At 44.3% G+C, this 22,403-nt stretch overlaps 2 protein-coding genes and 1 long non-coding RNA gene across 9 annotated transcripts in view; 2 read left to right on the forward strand and 1 right to left on the reverse strand.

Moving 5' to 3' along the window:
- The window catches only part of CHRAC1 (chromatin accessibility complex subunit 1), an 873,427-nt gene that overhangs the window by 299,276 nt on the left and 551,748 nt on the right, over positions 1 to 22,403 (reverse strand). The window lies entirely within an intron of this gene.
- The window catches only part of TRAPPC9 (trafficking protein particle complex subunit 9), a 723,405-nt gene that overhangs the window by 245,162 nt on the left and 455,840 nt on the right, over positions 1 to 22,403 (forward strand). The gene's annotated exons all lie outside the window — the stretch shown is intronic.
- On the forward strand, positions 966 to 22,308 carry LOC126960570 (uncharacterized). Its single transcript, XR_007728058.1, has 3 exons — positions 966 to 12,105; positions 12,151 to 13,384; positions 13,970 to 22,308. It is a non-coding gene; the product is annotated as an uncharacterized LOC126960570 (long non-coding RNA).

Consider the following 22,403-nt stretch of genomic DNA (forward strand, 5'->3'; position numbering starts at 1 on the left):
GGCCTCCGTCAGTGACAGTTTGCTGTGCTGAACAACAAACGCTATCTGAACAACATCAGCACCAACTGCCAGCGTTTTAAATGATGGTCTCCCCTTGGCATACATGGGGGATTGGTTCCAGGATCTCCCACACACCCAAATCCACACATCCTCTAGTCCTGCACTTGGCCCTGCAGAACCCCCGAATATGAAAAGTTGGCCTCGCAAATATGTGGGTTTCACATCCCACCAATACTGTGTTTTTGTTCCACCTTTGGTTGAAAAAAAATCTGCTTCTAAGTAGACCTGCGCAGTTCAGACCCATGTTGTTCAAGGGCCGATGGCATGTACGTGCAGTTTCCCCAGTAGACTGTGTGTGCCTGAATCAGAGTGGGATACCACAGGAACCTATGCATTTCCAGTGCCTGCTATAGGGGCTGACATGGAGCAGGCTGTCATTAGATGTTGGGCGAGCGAACCAGAAAGCAAATGAAATGACTTCTAAAGAATTGCTCTGCTCTTCAGTGTGTCTTTCTGTTGATCACAGGCTGCTACATTTGATCATGCCAGCGCCTTAAGGCAGTGGCACCTACATTAGGCTGAATCAGCATCACCTGGAAGGTTGGTTACGCCGCAGCTTGCTGGACCCCATTTTCAGAGGGCTTGGGAGTTTGCATGTAGAATAAGCCCCCAGGTGCTGCCGCTGCTTCTGATGTGGAGACCATGCTTTGAGGATCGCCGCCTTAAGAGATGAAATATTTTTCAAGTTGTTTTGACATTTTTTGTTGTCTTTAGGACTAGACCACAAGCATCCTTATGAACACTTCTGGTGTGTCTCATGGAAATGGTACATGGTAAGTTCTCTCTAAGTAGCTTAGTTTGGGATGCCTCAGCGACTGATAATACCTGAATTCCTGAGAAGGAATTTTAATAAACATTTGAGATGAATCTTTTTTGTTTTTGAGACAGAGTTTCATTCTTGTCGCCCAGGCTGGAGTGCAATGGCGCGATCTCAGCACACTGCAACCTCTGCCTTCCCGGTTCAAGTGATTCTTCTGCCTCAGCCTCCCAAGTAGCTGGGACTACATGCGTGTGCAACCATGCTCGGCTAATTTTGTATTTTTAGTAGAGACGGGGTTTCTCCATGTTGGCCAGGGTGGTCTCAAACTCTTGACCTCACGTGATCCTCCTGCCTCGGCCTCCCAAAGTGCTGGGATTAAAGCATGAGCCACTGCACCCAGCCTGAGATTAAATTTTAATGTAAGCATCTAATTAATCTAGGCATTGACATGCTTATTTGGGGGAGGTCTAGAAACACTTGTCTGGCAAATGTCTACAGCCGCCAGCCCTGCTTCAGCATTCTCCCAGGTTATGATTCATGGCAGCAAAACACCAGGATTCTCAAAAATCCTCAAATCTTTGCAGGATGCTGTCATTGAGAAGCACCAGGTAGTTCATCTGCAGCGTCCACAGGGACTCTGGGGAATCTTTGCAGTGCTAGGTGAGACTCATGAGCTATTCTCTTAAGACCAGCCACCACCAGTGCGTTCAGCATGATCCATGTAAAGACAGTAGGAAAAAACCAGACAGTGGAAGGAAATGTGTGCTTTTATTGCATTTCTTGCCAAACAGGAAAACTGAGTTAGATTTGCTATTCAGAATGACTGACAGAAAGCAAATATGTTTGCTTTGGGTAAGGACATTAGGTGACATTATTAGTTTCTAAAAAATCCAAAGCAGTTGAAATAGAGACCACATCAAACAAAGAATTCTGTCCCTCACCCCTAGAAATATCTCCACTACTGAAACAGGCAGAATGAAGGAGGGAAAACCCCACATGTATTTGGCTTCAAACAGATCTGTAATGAACCTCAGCTTTTTCCCTGCTTTGTTAGAGTGGACGGGTTACTTCAGGCCATCTTTGAAATGGAGACCATCCTTAGTATGTCAACAGCAGTTCTTATGGTGAAGCACGTTGCACAGAACCCAACTGCAGGGAATGCTCTGCTTCCTGGGGGCTGAAGAGACACACGGCTCCTGCATGCCTTCTCCAGGTGCAGTCTCATCATCACTGGGCGGAGTCGTTGGCACTATCCTTGTCTGTCATCCCACTAGACTTCAAGCTCCATGAAGGCAGAAATGCTTTGCTTTCATCTTTCCCCATGCATGGCACATGATGGGTGCTCGACAGATGCTTGTTGCCACCGAAAGGGTCACAGATGGCTTGGGAAGGAGGCAGGCAAAAAGGCGCAGGGAGTGGTGGAAAGGCATTCTAAGCCAAAGGAACAGCCTCAGCAAAAACAAGGAGAAATGGGCTTTTTAAATATATATATATATATATGTATATGTGTGTGTGTGTGTATGTATGTGTGTATATGTGTGTGTGTATATATATGTGTGTATATGTGTGTGTGTGTGTATATATATGTATGTATGTATATATGTATTTGGGGCAATATTGTTGAAGTAGGGCCATAAAAGATGAGGTTAGAACATATAAGGTGAGACCACAAATGAAGACTCCTGAATGCCACTTTAAAGATCCAGACTCCATGATGCAGACCATGGAGCCACCTTAAGACCATAAGGAAATAGTAATACTGTGACTCACCCCTAGCCAGAATTTATTAGTTTGGTAAATCAAAACTTGAATATCCTAGTTTTTTTTCTTGTTCTGCCAAGGAAGACAGCATACAGAGAATTTTCTGACATTCATTTCAAGGCATAAGATATCCTATGATAAAGTAAATTATTGCTTTATAAATAATAGCCCCTAAGGAAAATTTTAAGATAAGAAAGAAAAGAAAGAAAGCAAATGTAAGACTACATGCAGAAAAAGTATTAGATATTGTTTAGGCTTTGGCTGACTTTATAAAGCAGTTCTGTAACATAGAAGATAATTGTTTTGTCTTTCTGAACTTTATAGTCCTAGTTTACTGATAATTTTTTTTAAAAATTAGGAAAGGACATCAAATTTTCCTGAATGCTTATTATGTATCTTTTGAGATGATCATGTTTTTCCTTTCTTTCTTTGTTAATATGGTGACTTACATGGATTGGTTTTAGAATGTTAAACCAACCTTGCATTCTGGGGATAAACCTTATCTGGTCATGATGTAACATCCTTTTCAGCCTCAAAACAAATGACACACTTAGGAATAAATCTGACAAAATGTGTGAAGGATCTGTTCAGTGAGTCATAGGGAAGATGGTGAGGGTTGGAAATAAGACTGAGGACGAGGGGGTGGACCAGAGTGGCCACTTGTCAGAGACGTCTCCTAGGTAATGTCGGTAATGCTCTATGGGAATCAGCATCTGGAGAGTGAGGTGAAAGGACAAGAATGGTCGCATGGTTGGGCAGATGGTGACTCTGGTAGCTGAGATGGAGACTGTAGGAGGGGCGGTGAGCGGGAGCCCAGATTCAGATTAGGTTGCCCAGGCCTGCCTGAACCAGCTGTCTGGGTGGCAGCTGAGCTACATTTAACACGGCTTCTGGGTGGGGATTCCTCCTGCTCATCTGTATTCTCATTAATCCATTTGAGTTGTTCTCTTTGATTTTTAAAATAGTTCATGTAGTGCATTCATGATTTAAAATCTCTTATTTTCAAGTAGGTTGTGAAGTGGCAGTCTTCTGAGAATTCTGTTTATTTAAGTTAAATTTCTTAATCTTAACGATTTCCTCTGGATCAGAGCACTTGAACATTAATTCTGTGTTAATGAGATTTACATAACACTCTCTTTGTAAATGATGCTTTTAGTGATGAATGTTTCCAATCTTTCTACATATTGTAGTTTGGGTTCTTGTTCTTACAAAGCAAAAAATAAATGAACACATTTACTGTAGACTTCAGGAAATGGTTTCATGTATCATGCAGCATAAACTTTTGATAACTTTTGCTTTGTTGAATGACTTATCCATACTTTTGGTAATCTTCATATCTTCTGAATACCAGTGATATCTTATTTAACTCCTGGTGACACTAAGAATTTTCTAGGCAGCATAAGTTTGACATTAGAATCATTGTAAAGGAGATGTCAATATTGCTACTTAATGTGATCATTCTGTATCTACTTTGAGTATTCCTACACATACTTTCTTCCTTCTTTTTCTTTCTGTTTGTCTGTTTTTAAAGTGACATCTCCGTAGATGATTTTTAAATTTATTGAGCAAGCTCCCCCGGTGTAACCTTCTGGCATCTGGCCGACATCCTCAGCATTTTGATGAAATTCCGTTCACTGGAATTGTCTGTTAAGATTTCCTCTCAATAAAGTCCAGTGATCTTTTTCTCACTGCCCTTGTTCATCATCTCTATTAGTCTGTTTTCATTGCTATAAAGCAATACCTGAGACTGGGTAATTTATAAAGAAAAGAGGTTTAACTGGCTCATGGTTCTGCAGGCTGCAAGGAAGCATGGTGCCAGCATCTGCTTCTGGTGAGGACCTCAGGAGGCTTCCTATCATGTTGGAAGGCAAAGGGGGAGCTGCTGTGTCACAGGGCAAGAGCAGGAGCAAGTGAGTGATGGCAGGCTCTTTTATTTTTATTATTATTTTTTCATTATACTTTAAGTTCTAGGGTACATGTGTACAATGTGCAGGTTTGTTACATATGTATACATGTGCCATGTTGGTGTGCTGCACCTGTTAACTTGTCGTTTACATTAGGTATATCTCCTAATGCTATCCCTCCCCCTTGCCCCCACCCAACGACAGGCCCCGGTGTGTGATGTTTCCCTTCCTGTGTCCATGTGTTCTCATTGTTCAATTCCCACCTATGAGTGAGAACATGCGGTGTTTGGTTTTCTGTCCTTGCGATAGTTTGTTCAGAATGATGGTTTCCAGCTATATCCATGTCCCTACAAAGGACATGAACTCATCCTTTTTTATGGCTGCATAGTATTCCATGGTATATATGTGCCACATTTTCTTAATCCAGTCTGTCATTGATGGACATTTGAGTTGGTTCCAAGTCTTTGCTATTGTGAATAAGGATGGTAGGCTCTTTTAAACGACCAGCTCTTATGTGGACTCACAGAACGAGAACTCACTCATTACTGTGTGGAGGGCACCAAAACATAAGGGATCTATTCCCATGACCCAAACGCCTTCTACCAGACCCACCTCCAACACTGGAGGTCACATCTCCACATGAGATTTGGAGGAGACCAAACATCCAAACCATGTCATTGTCCATCTTTCACCAAGTTTGACAGCACTGGCCACTGTAATCTCCTTTATGTGCCCTGTCCTCCTCCAGTTTGTGCGTGTGGAGGGCTTCTGGGTTTTCTTGATGTTCTTAATCTTTGCAGCTTAATACTTGGCCTCATATGTGATCCTTCCACCACTCCTGGTACCCAGCCAGTGGGGAAGTCCTGCACACTCTTCCTTATAAAGGACTCTTAGATGATTGTGATGTTCCATGGCCACATACAGCCACTGCCTTGGCTGAGTCCTTCTTACTTCCAGCAGAATTCCTTTGATCTTTTCCAGCCGGTTTCCTCTGTCTCTTCTGCGAAATTTACCTTGCGCTTGTCTATTAGCTCAGCCTTCCCACAAGCACCGATTTTCACTCCTTCCTTCCTGCTAGGAAACTTGCCGTTCATCAAGTGAAGCTCCGAAGTCCTCACTCGCATTTTGAATGACAAGCCCTCACACAGGTGGAAGCTTTCAGCACTGCCACTGTCCTGGCCTCACTGGGCAACACTGTGAGGCTGTTAGGACACTGGGACTTTTCGGACAAACAACACATGGTTGATAATTACAGAAGCACTATCAGCACAGACTAGCGCAGGAATACCGTTGAGACAAAAATGAAAGGAGAGAAATTTCATTTTCCTCCTGCCCAGAGATCACGACCGTGAAGCCAGAGTGTGTATCACTCAGGATCATTTAATGAATTGCCTATATGAATACCTGTGGATGTGTTTTCCCTATAATTCAAAATTAGATCACTGTAAATACTATTTTGTATCTTGCTTTGTTCAATTAGTGCTATTCCATTTTCTATTTCAGTAATTTTTTATTGCTTCTACTCTGCAGATGATTTTAAATTTTTTCCCATTTGATCCCCAGATTTTATTATAACAAATTAGCCACACCAGTACACAATCCAGGACCACTCAATGCATCACATTTTGCTTTTAAGTTTGTTTTCAGCTAGCACCACTTTTTTCTTTTGGACGCTTGTTGAAGAGACCAGATCAGTTGTCCTGTAGAATGTCTTACCTTTTGGATTTATCTAGTTGTTTTATTGGATCTGTTTCTCCATCCCCTGATTTCCCTTAAACTAGAATTTGTATGCGAAAGCTCGACGATTCAGACAAAACCTCTTTGCCTAGAATACTTCATAGGTGAAGCTGGTACTTCAGGTTGCGTTACCTTCGACCACTAGTGAGGTTAGAATTGACCCCTGGATAGGGCAATGAGGGTCTGAGCCCATTGTGTCTTTCCCCTTGCAACCAGAGAATATTCTAGGCGTCAATACTTTGGCAGTAGTACAAATACGTCAGTCAGGCATCTAATGTTTAAAATCAATGGATAATCTTTGCCTGGTTTAATAATGTCATTCAAGTTCTGTGAAAGGATTTTCTCTGTTATTTTTTCTACTTTTATAAAGTGACCTTTTCTTGTAAATTTTAGAACTTTTAGCTCAACCACTGGGGCGATTTAATTACCCAGGAATAGAGTGCCTAGTAGAAAAACAGAAACAGGATGTTGCTTTTTTTTCCCTTTTACTGTCTAATTTGAAAGTAAGGTATTGTTTAAGAGCTTCTGCAGAAGTTGAGAAGTTGGGGTTTTATTTCCCTTTTCTGTTTTTGAGGATCATTGTGGACAATCTTTGAAAGACTTGTTGGCTTTTTTTTTTTTTTTTAAATTACAAAAGATGAGCTTTTATCTCACCAAACGGCCGTAATGTGTTGATATCTCCATTTGGAATGGGGAAACTGAGGCTTAGAGCAGATACTTTATAAACTAATGTGGCTAATAAATGATATTGTTGTGGTGCAAACTCAGGTGTGCCTGACTCCAAAATCTTTCCCGCGGTGCTGGAATCTTCCACATTCTTTCCTCAGAGCCCTCCCTGACCTGCCATAGCTCTGATGGTTTGTCACGGCCAGCTGAGCCTTCTTACTCCCTCCCGCCCGACACGGCACTGCTGCTGTGTGCTGTGCCAAGCTTGGCCATCATCCTGTCCCCCAGCCTCTCCCTGTCCCTGGCTGCTCCCCTTTTCCCATTCTTCCCTTCATAAGCTCTAGGATGAGAATATTGACTTAGTGTTTGAGTGGGAGTCAGATGTATTACATAAAAATGTCCCCAGCATCAAAATGACTCAGAGTATGACTGTATTTTTAAATTAAATATCAAGACCTATCATCCGACAAAACATATGAATGACAATGAGATATAATATTTGAAATTAGATTTGTTCAGGGGAATCAAAGATATTTTGTAACAGTATACACAGTAGGCATTGAGTAAGTAAATGAGAACTCTATGAGCTGTTTTCTGGAAAAGTTTAAAATAAAATTTGTCAAATATCAAATGATTGTTAAGAAAACTCAGTGGAGGCAGCATCCTTGGAAGAATCCAAGAACAGTTTTGTTTGTTTGTTTTTTGCATCAAGGCAGATCAGCAGGTGAACAGTGTTTGGGAAATACAGGACAGGAGACCTTCTCTCAAGAAACTGCATAAACAGCTGTAATTAATTCCATTGTGGAAATTGCATTCTGGTTTCCAATCTATACTTCAGCTTAGAGGAAGCAAACTGGCTGGACGGGCTGGGAAATTCAGCCTGCAGGTTTCTGTTTTCTCTTTCAGAATATTTTGCTTTAGGATGTCTTAGACAGGCACGTGCTTCCCAACCGGTCACAGTCCTGCCTCTGCCTGGGTTGACCGCTTGCCTACTTCACATTCTTCTTGCCCCTCTGGACTCTGAAAGGCTTGGGTCTGTGAGCCCTGCATCTGGCATTAGAACAGCACAGTGGTGACATGCTATTGGAACACAGGAAGAATATTACATCTATTTTCATCTCATCCTTTTGAAAAGTACCTTTTGATTTCAGAATGGTTTTAGATTTACAGAAAATCTGTGAAGATGGAACAGAGAGTTCCCATATATCCTTCATATCAGTTTTCTCCATTGTCAGCGTTGTACATTACTAGGGTACATTTGCCACACAATAAGAAACCAGCATGGGTGCATCACTGTGCATTAAACTGTATCCTTGATTCAGATTTTACTCGTGTATCTGCTCCTCTCCTTTTCTGTCCCAGGTCCCATTCAGGACACTTGATGACATTTATCCTCTGGGTCTTCTTAGTGTCTTCTGGTTTATGATGGCTCATCTGTCCTTGTTTTTCATGACCTTGAGAGTACTGAGGAGTGCTGGTCAGATATTTTGCAGATTGTGCCTCATTTTGGGTTTCTCTGATATTTTCCTTATAATGAGAAGGAGTTGACGTGCCCTTCTCATGACGCCACTGCAGGGGTGCCCATCTGAGTCATTGGTGATCAAGTCGTTGGCCTTGATCGCCTGGCCAGGGTCGTGTTTGCCAGGTTTCTCTATTGGAAAGTGACTCTTTTTGGTCTACTTTCTATATTCTCTAACTGGGAAGTAAATCACTAAGTGGAGCCCACACTCTAGGGCTGGAGGCAGGGGCTGGGAGGATGGGAACTGAGCTCCCCCTTCTGGTGGGGGTGCATCTACAGACATTATTTGGAATTCTTTACGGAGGATTTGTCCTGGTTGGCCTTGCTTCTAGGCCCCTTCAGTGGATAGGGCTAGGAAACCCATGCAGCTACACATCTCTGTAATTATTTCTGTATTTATCCATCTGGTTAAACATGAGTGTAACTAAGTCCAGTCCCACAGGGCTCATTCTAGCTTTCCTGTCTGGTTTATCTGTGCCTTCCCTCTCCGGCTGTGAGAAACTAGGTCCCACCAGCTACTCTTTGTTGACTTGACTCCAGTGTGCATGTAAAGCACTTTCAGGGTTGCTCCTCTGCACCCTGTGAGAAGCAACTTTACCAACTAGAGTACACGGTTTCCATGCCATTCCTTTTTAAAAAAACATTTTATTTAAAAATTATTTTTAATTTTTGTGGGTATGTAGTATGCAGTTCCTTTTATCTTTAGCCCTACGGTTTTCAGTCAAAACATTGTCTTCCAAAGTTACCGTCTCATCTGTTTTAATACTTATTTTTGCATTCATTTAAAAATGTACTAATGTATACTTTAAATAAATGTGCATATTGGGGATGTATTCTCAAAAGTGTTTTTTTTTAAGCTCATAGGAGTGTGCAATAAAGCAATTGAAGATCTGTGGATATAGATCGTGGTGCTGGTGATGCAAAGATATTTACCTTTGACTTTGGGATACTTAGTGATTTACTGAGTTGAGCAGATATTTATTGAGAAAGCAGCATGATGCAGTGGAAGGAAGAAAGGCTCTGGGGGCGTAGATGGCCCTAGGTTCACATTCCAGTTTGGTCACCTACTAACTGTGTGACATCAGGCAGGTTACTTAACCTGTCTGCGTAATTATTTCCTCCAGTGACGTTGGTTAATACGCATTTCACAGGATCCCTGTGTAGGTCAGAAGGTCTAGGCCTGGATCTGTGTCTTTACATGTATCCGGATACCTGGGATAGTCCACAATTCTTGCTACTCACAGTGTGATTTACCAGCTAAGAACATCAGCATCCCCCTGGGAGACCTGTCAGAAATACAGACCCTCAGGCCCCTCCCAGACCTCCTGAGTTTGGAATCTACATTCCACAGACCCCCAGGTGACTCGAATGCATGTTCACGTGCGAGAAGCCCTGCTTTGTACTGTGCTTTGAGAAGCTGTGAGGCACACAGCTCCCCAGCTCCACTCGTTCTTCTCGCTCTCTGAAATCTCCTGGGGATCCAGACCTCAACTGCACTGCCGTCTTCCCCCAGGAGTCCCGCACTCGCCCCTTGCCCTGTGCTGGGTGTTGCCGCGTTCAGCCTGCTGTGCTGGCGTCATCTGTCTCCCTCTTTCCGTCTCACTGTGGTGTCCTTCGTTGCAAGCACAGTATCTGGCACGTTGAATGTGCTAATAAATATTTGCTGAATACAGGAACGTCCTTGGTGCTAGGCCAACTTCTGAGACTACCAGAGGAGAGACATGGTTCCTGCCATTCAGGAAATCTCAGCCCAGAGAGGAGGCGGACTTGGAGTGGACATTGATACCATAGGATTGTAAGCACCCAAGGGGTTCACCTTGCCTGCTGCCTAGACAGAGCCGATTCATCAAGACAGGGGAATTGCAATAGAGAAAGAGTAATTCATGCAGAGCCAACTGTGCGGGAGACCAGAGTTTTATTACTGCTCAAATCAGCCTCCCTGAGCATTCGGGGAGCAGAGTTTTTAAGGATAACTTGGTGGAAGCCAGTGAGCCGGGAGTGCTGATTGGTCAGGGCTGAAATCACAGGGAGTCAAAGCTGTCTTCTTGTGCTGAGTTGGTTCCTGGATGGGGCCACAAGATCAGACAAGCCAGTTTATCAATCCGGGTGGAGCCAGCTGATCCATCAAGTGCAGGGTCTGCAAAATATCTCAAGCGCTGATCTTAGGAGCAGTTCAGGGAGGGTCAGAATCTTGTAGCCTCCATCTGCATGACTCCTAAACCATAATTTTTAATCTTGTGGCTAATGTTAGTACTACAAAGGCAATCTAGTCCCCAGGCAAGGAGGAGGTCTGCTTTGGGAAAGGGCTGTTACCGTCTCTGTTTAAACTATGAAGTTTCTCCCAAAGTTAGTTCAGCCTATGCCCAGGAATGAACAAGGACAGCTTGGAGGTTAGAAGCAAGATGCAGTCAGTTAAGTTAGATCTCTTTCACTGTCTCAGTCATCATTTTGCAAAGGCGGTTTCAGGGCCACCCTGTGGATGCTGTGAATGCTCTGAGGGGGAAGCAGACGGTTTCCCTAGAATGGGTGTTGCTTAAGCTGAGCATTGGAGACTGGATGGCCAGTGCACCAAGCGTCCTTGTGTCAAGGAAAGGCTCTTCCTGAGCCCCCAAGACCACCTGCCCTGCCCTTGTCTTTAGCCCATATTGGCTCCCCCGTGACAAATCTCGATTTGTTTTCTTTTGTTCTGTTCTCTTTTGTTTTATATTCTGTGCTTTTGAAGAGATGTGGCTGTTTTAAAAAGCAACATGGAGCTCATTAAATGAAATATCCCTAAGGGTTGGATTGTGGCCCAAATGTCATCTGGTAAGGAAAGAGGAAATTAAAACCCACATCACTGTATTTCATCTAGATAGTCCTTGATACCAAGGCAGACACATCTCAATAGCAGAGCTGCATACCATCCAAACAGCAAAACAAAACAAAACAAAACACAAACACAACCACCCCGGGGTTCGAATTCAGCCTTTGTTTCCTCAGCCCCTTTTCCGTGGGAAGTGCTGCCCTGGGCCTCACGGCTCTCATCTGCAAAGTGAGGAGGAGGTGCCTGCCCTGCCCTCTTTACAGGCTTTTTAAGAGGATGCAAGTGAAGAAAGGATATGTGTGTTTTAAGACTGCAGTGCTCTTATGTTAACATCGGCTCACGTTAGGATTCGCAATTCCAAAGCTCATTCCCGGTTTATTTGCAAAATATTATCCTAAATTTGTCTCAAGGTCTTCTCTTTCTGCTCTCTCCTTTTCTTTATGTTCTCTTCCTCTTCCTCACTCTCTTTATTCTCCTCCTCTTTTCTTCCTAGTGTCCTGATCCAGTCCCCTCACTTGTTATCGATCCCACAGTTTTCTGTGGGGCAGTGATGTAACCTGCGTTCATCTATGGTGCACTCACGTATGCATGTAGTTTATGTTTACTGAGTGTTACTCTATTCCTGGCAATTGCTATATGCTGTGGATATAAAAGATAAAATGATACTTTCTCAAAAGGAGTTCACACATGGATCATTGCATGTGTTTTCGTGTCACAGGTGCGATCTGTACAGTGGATCGTTGAGTGTGTTTTAGTATCACAGGTGTGGTCTGTACATGAATTGTTCATTGTGTTTTAGTGTCACAGGTGCGAGCTGTACAGTGGATTGTTGAGTGTTTTAGTGTCACAGGTGTGATCTGTACGGTGGATCGTTAAGTGTGTTTTAGTGTCAGAGGTGTGATCTGTACAGTGGATCGTTGAGTGTGTTTTAGTGTCACAGGTGTGATCTGTACGGTGGATCGTTCAGTGTGTTTTAGTGTCAGAGGTGGGATCTGTACGGTGGATTCAGTGTTTTGGTGTTACAGGTGCGAACTGTATGGTGGGTCAAGTGTGTTTTAGTGTCAGAGGTGTGATCTGTATGGTGAATAGAGTGTGTTTCAGTGTTACAGGTGCGAGCTGTATGGTGGGTCATTGAGTGTGTTTTAGTGTCACAGGTGTGAGCTATATAGTGGATCGTTGAGTGTGTTTTAGTGTCACAGGTATGAGCTGTATAGTGGATTGTTGTGTGTTTTAGTGTCACCGGTGTGACCAGTACAGTGGATCAGTGTGTTTTAATGTCACAGGTGTGATCTGTATGGTGGATCGTTGAGTGTGTTTTAGTGTCAGAGGTACCATCTGTACGATGGGTCATTGAGTGTTTTAGTGTCAGAGGTGCGATCTATATGGTGTGTTTGTTGAGTATGTTTTAGTGTCACAGGTGTGAGTGGTATAGTGGATCATTGAGTATGTTTTAGTATCACAGGTGCGAGCTGTATGGTGGATTGTTGAGTGTTTTAACGTCACAGGTGTGATCTGTATGGTGGATTGTTGAGTGTGTTTTAGTGTCAGAGGTGTGATCTGTATGATATGTTTGTTTTAGTGTCAAAGATGCGAGCTGTATAGTGGATCGTTGAGTGTGTTTTAGTGTCAGAGGTGCGATCTGTACGGTGGATCGTTGAGTGTGTTTTAGTGTCACAGGTGCGATCTGTACGGTGGATCGTTGAGTGTGTTTTAGTATCAGAGGTGCGATCTATACGGTATGTTTGTTGAGTGTGTTTTAGTGTCAAAGGTGCCAGCTGTATGGTGGATTGTTGAGTGTGTTTTAGTGTCAGAGGTGTGAGCTGTACGGTGGGTTGTTGAGTGTGTTTTAGTGTCACAGGTGCGATCTGTACGGTGGATCATTGAGTGTGTTTTAGTGTCAGAGGTGCGATCTATACAGTATGTTTGTTGAGTGTGTTTTAGTGTCAAAGGTGCCAGCTGTATAGTGGATCGTTGAGTGTGTTTTAGTGTCAGAGGTGCGATCTGTACGGTGGGTTGTTGAGTGTGTTTTAGTGTCACAGGTGTGATCTCTACGGTGGATCGTTGAGTGTGTTTTAGTGTCAGCGATGTGATCTGTATGGTCGGTCATTGAGTGTGTTTTAGTGTCACAGGTGTGATCTCTACGGTGGGTTGTTGAGTGTGTTTTAGTGTCACAGGTGTGATCTCTATGGTGGGTTGTTGAGTGTGTTTTAGTGTCACAGGTGTGATCTCTACGGTGGGTTGTTGAGTGTGTTTTAGTGTCACAGGTGTGATCTCTACGGTGGGTTGTTGTGTGTGTTTTAGTGTCACAGGTGTGATCTCTACGGTGGGTTGTTGAGTGTGTTTTCGTGTCACAGGTGTGATCTCTACGGTGGGTTGTTGAGTGTGTTTTAGTGTCACAGGTGTGATCTCTACGGTGGGTTGTTGAGTGTGTTTTAGTGTCACAGGTGTGATCTCTATGGTGGGTTGTTGAGTGTGTTTTAGTGTCACAGGTGTGATCTCTACGGTGGGTTGTTGAGTGTGTTTTAGTGTCACAGGTGTGATCTCTACGGTGGGTTGTTGAGTGTGTTTTCGTGTCACAGGTGTGATCTCTACGGTGGGTTGTTGAGTGTGTTTTCGTGTCACAGGTGTGATCTCTACGGTGGGTTGTTGAGTGTGTTTTAGTGTCACAGGTGTGATCTCTACGGTGGGTTGTTGAGTGTGTTTTAGTGTCACAGGTGTGATCTCTACGGTGGGTTGTTGAGTGTGTTTTCGTGTCACAGGTGTGATCTCTACGGTGGGTTGTTGAGTGTGTTTTAGTGTCACAGGTGTGATCTGTGCAGAATGCACGGTCAGGGATGTGTAAGTGTAGTCATGCAAATGCTCACAGGAATTTTAAAGCTTCAAAGACAGTTGATACCAGAGCTGGGTATTGAAAGATGAGTCGGTATTGAGGTTCCTTTGAGACCTTCCAATCATCGAGTGCCCTAGGTACAGGCACAGAGTGTGACTTGTGTATCTCAGGAGCCTCAGTTACAGTTGGCCTCTGTGTCCACGGGTTCAGCGGCTGTGGATTCAACCGACCTTGGATTGAAAGTATCCAGACAAAAAAACTGCATCTGTACTGAACATGTACAGACATTTTTCCTATCATTCGTTCCTAAATAATACAGTATAACTATTTATATAGCATTTACATTTTATTAGGTATAATAAATCTAGAGAGTAAGTTATACAGAATGATGTGCATGGGTTATATACAGATGTGCTATTTTAGATCAGGGACTTGAGCGATTTTGGTATCCAAGAGAGATCATGCTGTGGGAGGGGAATGACTGTATTTCATGTGGTTGGGGTGTGAAGGGGTGCGGGCTGGGGAGAGATTGGATAGGAGGAGGTAGGAAGGCAGAGAAAGGAGGACAGTGAATGTAGAGGCAGAAAAGATAGACAGGGGCCTTTGCCATACTAAGGAGTTTAGATTTTAAATGGGTGGTCATGGGGGTTTTAAGCAGCAGAGTGTATGGATGGAATTAATTTTCAGAGAGTTCAACCCTGGGAACCCCAGGGTTAGAATGGATTAAAACTGGGATTAGAATTTGTGGCTCCAAGGAAGTACTGGAACTGGGACTGGACCCTGTGTTTTCTGAATCTGTTTCTTGGACTTTTCCCAGAACATTGCCTTGTGCAAAATGACAAAATGTATTAGCTTCTACATACTGGGAGCCTTCTCGGCATTGGGCACTGTGCTGAGTGCTTTGCATGCATTACTAGCCATTTTCAGAGCAGCCCTGAAAGACAGGTATTGCAGTCTTCATTTGCAGCGATAGTTTGTCCACAATCACACAGCTTGGAGGTGGCCTTGGCCGCCTGACCTCAAAGTGCACGCTCTTCCCATTAGAACAGTGGGCCTCCTGTGGACCGGCTGCAGTCTTTCCAGTGGACATTCTAGCAGTAGGCACCAACCAAGCTTTTTTTTTTTTTTTCCTGAAAGTACAAAGATCCCTTCTGCCCTTATGGAACTTTGTGGGAGAGCGTCATTTCTTCTGGCTCAGATATGAACTTCTTAAACTTGCCAGTGATATAAAAAATGGACAGTTTGTCTTAGTATATGTTTCCAGCTCAACTTTGAAGATTTATACCCAATACTTATATTCAGCTGACTCAGGTAAGAAGCTAGGCTTTGCAATGCCTACACCATGAAACTTCTCCCTATCTGAAGGTAGGTCACTCTGTTTGGGTTAAATTTGTGTTCATGATATTAAAGCTTAGATCTGCAGGAATCTCGGCCTTAGTCCTAAGTGTGTAATTTAAATTTATTCCTGTGGGGAAATAGCCAATATCTCCATTAGAAAATCACTTCGGAACACATTTTCACATTTTAGATTGATGAGCCAGGGATTTAATAGATGATTTAGAAAATTTCCTCCACGCAACTCTGGAATGAAGGTATATGTGGCAGAGGTGTTTGAAATCTGTCTTTCCCCAGTGAAATACTTGTTTTACTTCTGCAAGATTTAAACAGCCATTCAGCTGGGCATGGTGGCTCACGCCTGTAATCCCAGCACTTTAGGAGGCCGAGGCGGGTGGATCACCTTAGGTCAGGAGACCAGCCTGACCAATATGGTGAAACCCTATCTCCACTCAAAATACAAAAATTAGCCGAGTATGATGGTGGATGCCTGTAATCCCCACTACTCAGGAGGCTGAGGCAGGAGAATCATTTGAACCTGTGAGGTGGAGGTTGCAGTGAGCCAAGATTGTGCTGCTGCACTCTAGCCTAGGTGACAGAGTAAGACTCCATCTCAAAAAATAAATAAATAACTAGTCATTCCTTGAGTGTTTGGGGAAAATATCCGATAAATAATGGCTACTAGTTGTTATGTGATTAGTTGGAATAGTTAATAGTTACCCATGATGTGACAAGCAGTTAATTCAGTGCATTGCATATTATGTCTGGTTCTTAAACCTCGTTGGAGCAGGTTTTGCAGGTATTGAAGCCAGGCTCTGCATAGTGGGGCCGCCCTGACTGCACAGCTGATGCGAGGGCTGTGGGAGGGCAGCTTGCTCCTCCCCTGCACCATGCTGCCTGTTTTTACTGCTACAAAACACGCCGCGGGAACTGTGCCAGGAGGTGTCTACATATCACCTTGCTCTGTGGAGGACTGGGCCTGTTGACTGCGGAAGTTGGCCACATATCACCTTGCTCTGTGGAGGACTGGGCCTGTTGACTGCAGAAGTTGGCCACATATCACCTTGCTCTGTGGAGGACTGGGCCTGTTGACTGCAGAAGTTGGCCAGTGACTTCTAACAGAGTCCTTTTGCCTACGTTGAGGTGATCATGCCATGGAATATGGCACCCATCACTCTTGCATGGCTGCGGGGAAACCATTTTCAGTTAAATAAGTGAAATACACGTGTGCCACTCTTGTGACCTTGCTTTAACTTTCTGAAACCTTTCTTAGGCTTGACAATTTACTCAGCCTGCTCGGCCTTCATTATCTGGATCTGGATTTGCAAATTATAGATTGTTCAAGGAACCTGTGTTGAAGCTTGGGGTTGATTGGAAATGAACACAGCTGATTTAGAGTCTTTTGATTAACCAAAGCTTCAAGATGTTAACATTTTTAAAGAAGAGAAGGGATACCGTATTTTTTCAAATTTTTGCTACATACCAGGCACCATCCACGATCTTTTAAAATCCTCATTTTAGTCCTGAGTGATGCTTCTCACCCTTTGGTGGTGGCTAGGCCCAGAGAAGTGAGTGAGTGATGTGTTAGTGTAGGGGAGGAGATTTAAACTCAGGGTTACTGACTCTCAGACCTGTGCCCCTTCCGCTGTGCTGTGGGGTATTAGCCAGTGACATCTGCGTTTTTGTGGACAGCATAGTATTATTGGGGGAAATACGGGGCAGGGCAAGCATTTGGGTTTTCTGTTAGGTTGTTCTTGCATTGTGATAAAGAAATACCTGAGACTGGGTGGTTTAAAAAGAAAAGAGGTTTAATTGCCTCATGGCTCTGCACAGGCTGTCCAGGAAGCCTGGTGCCAGCGTCTGCTTGGCTTCTGGTGGGGCCTCAGGAAGTTTCCAGTCATGGCAAAAGGTGAAGCCAGAGCCGGCATGTCACATGGCCAGAGCAGGAGCAAGAGAGAGATTGGGAGGTGCCACACACTTTTAAACAACTAGATCTCGCGTGAACTCACTCGTCACCAAAGGAATGACGCTGAGTCATTCGGGAGGGATTGGTCCCCCATGATCCAGACATCTCCCACCAGGCCCTACCTCCAACACTGGAGATTACATGTCAGCATGAGATGTGATTTGGTGGGCACATAAATCACCATATGAGGCTTTAAAGGCAGACCTGGCTTCACCACTATTAGTATCACCCACTGGCAAATTACTGAGTTTCTGTGAGCCTCAGTTTCTTTATTTCAAAAATAAGAATGATATGGGTCTCAAACAGCTCTTGTGAGCTTGGAGAAAATGCATATGAGAGCATCTGGTACCTTGTCGGCCCTCAATAAGAGTAAGCTTTGAGTTCGTTTCCTGTCTCTGTTAGTGATCAAAGCCTGAACGAATGCACCTGTGCCTTGGTGGGGGCAGATGCTGAGCACTGTAGAGGCTATTGCAACCCCACCCCTCCTCTAATCTGGCCACTCCTAGAGACTGCCCATTCTTCCCATCGAGAACAGGGATTAACAGCAGACGTGACTTTGATCCTGGACAGTGAACTTGAGAATCCCATTATTGGAGAATCCCTCAACTGTACAGCATCTGTTTGGCAGCAGCAAAAACACGCTTCAGTGCTCCAAAGGTTTGCTTTACCCTCGATTAGTCTCTGTTCTTATATATTTGACCTTCTTTCTTTGAAAGGCTGGGCAATGAAACTGGGCACGTTCTTGAAATTTGCTAAGGGTTTAAAAAAAGAAACCTACTTCTCAAATAGCCACTTTCTAGAGAGAGGAAGGAGGGAAAGCCATGGCGGAGAAGCAGCTAGCAGTTTGTTCTTCAGCACAGCTTTTTGCCTCTTTCTCTTTGCAGCCTCCTTTTGTCTAACACAATGACCACCTTTTCTCAAGTAAGATCTGGTTCCTCCAGGCTCTGCTTCTGTGTATACCTGGGCAGTTGGGCCCAGTCTCTCTGAACCAGTTAATTCCTGCTTGCAATTCCACTGCTCATCATCCCTTAGTAGGGATTAGTGGTTGTTTTGTTGTTGTTGTTGTTGCTGCTTTTTTGAGATGAAGTCTGGCTCTGTCGCCCGAGCTGGAGTACAGTGGCACAATCTTGGCTCACTGCAACCTCTAGCTCCTGGGTTCAAGCACTTCTCCTGCCTCAGCCTCCCGAGTAGCTGGGATTACAGGCGCCTGCCACCACGCCTGGCTAATTTTTTTTGTATTTTTACTAGAGACAGGGTTTCACCATATTGGTCAGAATGGCCTTGAACTCCTGACCTCAAGTGATCCTCCAGTCTTGGCCTCCCAAAGTGCTAGGATTACAGACGTGAGCCACCGCACCTGGCTGGATTAGTGGTGGTTGTTATTATAGCTGTTTTCTATAGAATTTTAGTAACACGTTCACTTCTGGTTTCTGACCAGGGCTCCTGATATAGGACAGTGATCAACAGGCACTTGTTAGCTTTGGTTTCTCTGTCTTCTCAGTTCAATTGATCACATCTTTATGAGGATTTGTGCTTCAAAACTTACCAAGAATGTGGTGATGCCTCAGATAGACGAGAGAGCTATGGAGGCCGTGCGTCTGCCCTGCAGAACCTGGCTGTTATTCCAGGACTGGCATATGTGACTGCTGCTGAGGAGGAGGAGTTTAGTTTATGCGCATGAGGTGTGGAGAGGAGGGGAAGATAAGACCATAGAGAGAGCCGAAAACCAGATGGCTTGTGCTAAGAGCTGCACATGCGAAGCAAAAGATTTGGGAGATTGTTTTTATTTGTGCTTATTTTTTTCCTATCACAAAGTAATGAGTGATCCTTGTAAAAAAAAAATCTAGAAACTTGAGGAAACTCTAAAGGAGAAGCGCAAAACATTCCCCAAAATCTCGCTACCCAGAAATGGGTGCTACTCTCATTTTGGCATATTTCCTTCCAGTTTTTCTCCATGCATCTCTGTATGTAGGTGAGATCAGACCTTATGAGCAGTCTAGTCCTCTATTTTACTAAAATTATGTTATAAGCATTTTCTTACCCCCTTCAAGCTTATATTTAAGTTACTGCTCAGTAGAACTCTAACATGATTTCTAAAATGCCTCCCCTTTTGTTTGAGGCTTCAGTCGCTAGTTTTTCCCAGTGATAACACTTTGGCAAGAGGAGCTGATCTTCTGAAATAGTGAGCTGGCAGAACTTTTAAGGCAAGGAGTTATGTATCTGATCTTACTTTCAGGGCAGTCACTTCTGTGGCCATGCGGAAACAAACCTGGCAGGAGGAAGTACTGGAGGAAGCAGGGAAACTGTTCCTTGGTTCCGGCATTCTTTCAGCAAATATATGCCAGGCATGTGTTAGGCCACTTAGGAAGCTGTTGAAAGAGCACAGGCAGAGAAATGATTCAAGTTTGCAGAAGGCAGTTTTAGTGAGGGTGGAGAGGAGGGAATTGATGTGAGAAGTATTTGGTTGAAAAACAGTATCTGTGTATGGTATGGGTTCCATACACAGAAGCATTTGTAGTGTTATTTGGGCCATGTAGCGGATGGCAAAGCCACGCCCTGGGTTAGAAACAATGGGAGGAGGGCTGGTTTCAGAGAGTATTTGGGAAGTTACTTACAGGGCTGCCTCTTGGCCATTCAGGTGAATGTGTACTACTAAAGAAGTCAATTTCAGCTGGAATTCTGGAGGGAGGTAGTGGTATCCAGCTTGGTGGTATCAATTCAGGATAATCAGCTGTGGATGGTCAAATTGTGTGTGGTTCCTTGGAATGAATCAAGAGAGAAGAGGAGCAAAAGTAGATCCCTGGGGAACAGGGGGCAGTCAGGAAAGTGAAGGGAGACTTGAAGGAGGAAGAGGTCAAGGGCATTTCAGGCCTGGATGCCAGCAAGTGCGAGGCAGAGGCTGGTAAAGGGGAATGCCATGTTTAAAGGTAGGGATAGGCCAGCGTGGCTGGGAGAGCTGTGCCATCGAGGTCAGAGTTGTAGAGGTTTGGAGTTTTGCAGGGAGCAGGGATTCAGGAGGGATAAAGATAGAAGCTGGGCATAGAAACAAGCATGTAGCAGAATAGAGAGTCCCAGCTTCCCCAGAGCTGTGCTGAGAAGTAATGTGGTTTTGAGTTCAGAGGAGGGAGATGTTACTTAATCTGAGGGGTCGGAGGCAGCAGTCGGGATCAGGAGAGATGCATTTAGTCACGGGTTTTTCTTCATGCTGTCATATATTTTTTCAATTCGGTGTTTGTGCATTGATTTTATTATCTGTATGTTTTGTGTATCTACTTGTAGATACCAGGGATTGTATAAAATTTAAATCCCTGAAGGCACTGACACTGTCACTCATTCTTACTGGGGAAATCTCCCCCACCCTCAACCTGCTGAAGAATATTATATTTCTGTTCACACATTTAGCTTCTCCTTCTCCCATGATCTCTGGGAGGCCAGGATAGGGAGCACTATTTTCTTGGCTGCTCCTGGATATTTTGGGGGGAGTAAACTGGGATAATGAGAAGAGCCAAATGAGCCCAAAGGATGTACAGGTGTGGGAGGAGCCCAGTTCCTCTCCCGACCACACTGACCCATCACTGCTTTTAAGAACCTGTAGGATTTGGGAGGCCAAGGCAAGCAGATCACTTGAGCCCAGAAGTTGAGACCAGCCTGGGCAACATAGCGGAACCTCATCTCTACAAAAAATACAAAAATTAGCCAGGCATGATGGTGCGTGCCTGTGGTTCTAGCTCCTAGGGAGGCAGAGGTGGGAGGATCACTTGAGCCCAGAAGGTCGAAGCTGCAGTGAGCTGTGATTGAGCCACTGTACTCCAGCCTGGGTGACAGAGCAAGTCACTGTCTCAAAGAAAAAAAAACACCAATAGGGAGAGGCCAGGACGATGAGGGGAAGTTGGTATCTTTTTGTTAGGTCCAGAGTTTGTGCTGGTGAAAGAAGGATGTAGAAAAGGGATTTAGAAATACAGTGGCTGCTCATCAGTGCTCTTCAGGGGCCCAAGTGAAGAACTGGAATTTTTTCAATGACATGTGACAGTTGACCTGTGTTTCAGGAAGTATAGCCTTGAGCTGAGTCTGAGATATGTGGGACCCTCGGAACTACTGCAACTACAGCTTCTTAGTACAGATCGAGCATCCCAACTCCGAAAACCCCAAATCTGAAATTTTCGTAGAACCGACATGACACTCAAAGGAAATGGTGATTGGAGCATTTCAGATTTTCCGAGTTGGGATGCTCAGCCGGTATGTATATTGCAAACACAGTTGTCCCTCGGTCTAGGTGGGGCATCGGCTCCAAGGCCCGCGTGTATGCTCAAGTACTCTAGTTGGCCTTGCAGAACTTGTGCATGTGAAAAGTCAGCCTCTGTTTACATGAGTTTCACATCCCACAAATACTGTATTTTCCACCCACGTCTGGCTGAAAAAACCCGCATATGAGTGGACCTGTACAGGTCAAACCTGTGTGCTTCGAGGGGTGACTGTATTCAGAAGTCTGAAGAAATCCCAAATTCTTTTAAAACACTTGTGGTCCCAAGTACTTGGGAAAAGGGATACGCAATCTGTAGAGTACCATGTAGAGATGAGTATCGAGTCGGTGTGGTTGATCCGATGCTCACTTCCACTGGAATCAGAATAACATAGCATTGCTCTCTGCTATGGTTTTTAACTGGCTTTCATCCATAGATTTATTGATTTGCTTGATTCAAAAAAAAAAAGGAAAGATTTTGCAATATTGGGTTTAATTTTTACTGTTAAAAATAATGAAGAAGGCCGGGCGCGGTGGCTCAAGCCTGTAATCCCAGCACTCTGGGAGGCCGAGACGGGCGGATCACGAGGTCAGGAGATCGAGACCATCCTGGCTAACATGGTGAAACCCCGTCTCTACTAAAAAATACAAAAAAAACTAGCCGGGCGAGGTGGCGGGTGCCTGTAGTCCCAGCTACTCGGGAGGCTGAGGCAGGAGAATGGCGTAAACCCGGGAGGCAGAGCTTGCAGTGAGCTGAGATCCGGCCACTGCACTCCAGCCTGGGAGACAGAGCGAAACTCCGCCTCAAAAAAAAAAAAAAAA

Source organism: Macaca thibetana, chromosome 8, assembly GCF_024542745.1.
Source record: "Macaca thibetana thibetana isolate TM-01 chromosome 8, ASM2454274v1, whole genome shotgun sequence".
Classification (NCBI taxonomy): domain Eukaryota; kingdom Metazoa; phylum Chordata; class Mammalia; order Primates; family Cercopithecidae; genus Macaca; species Macaca thibetana.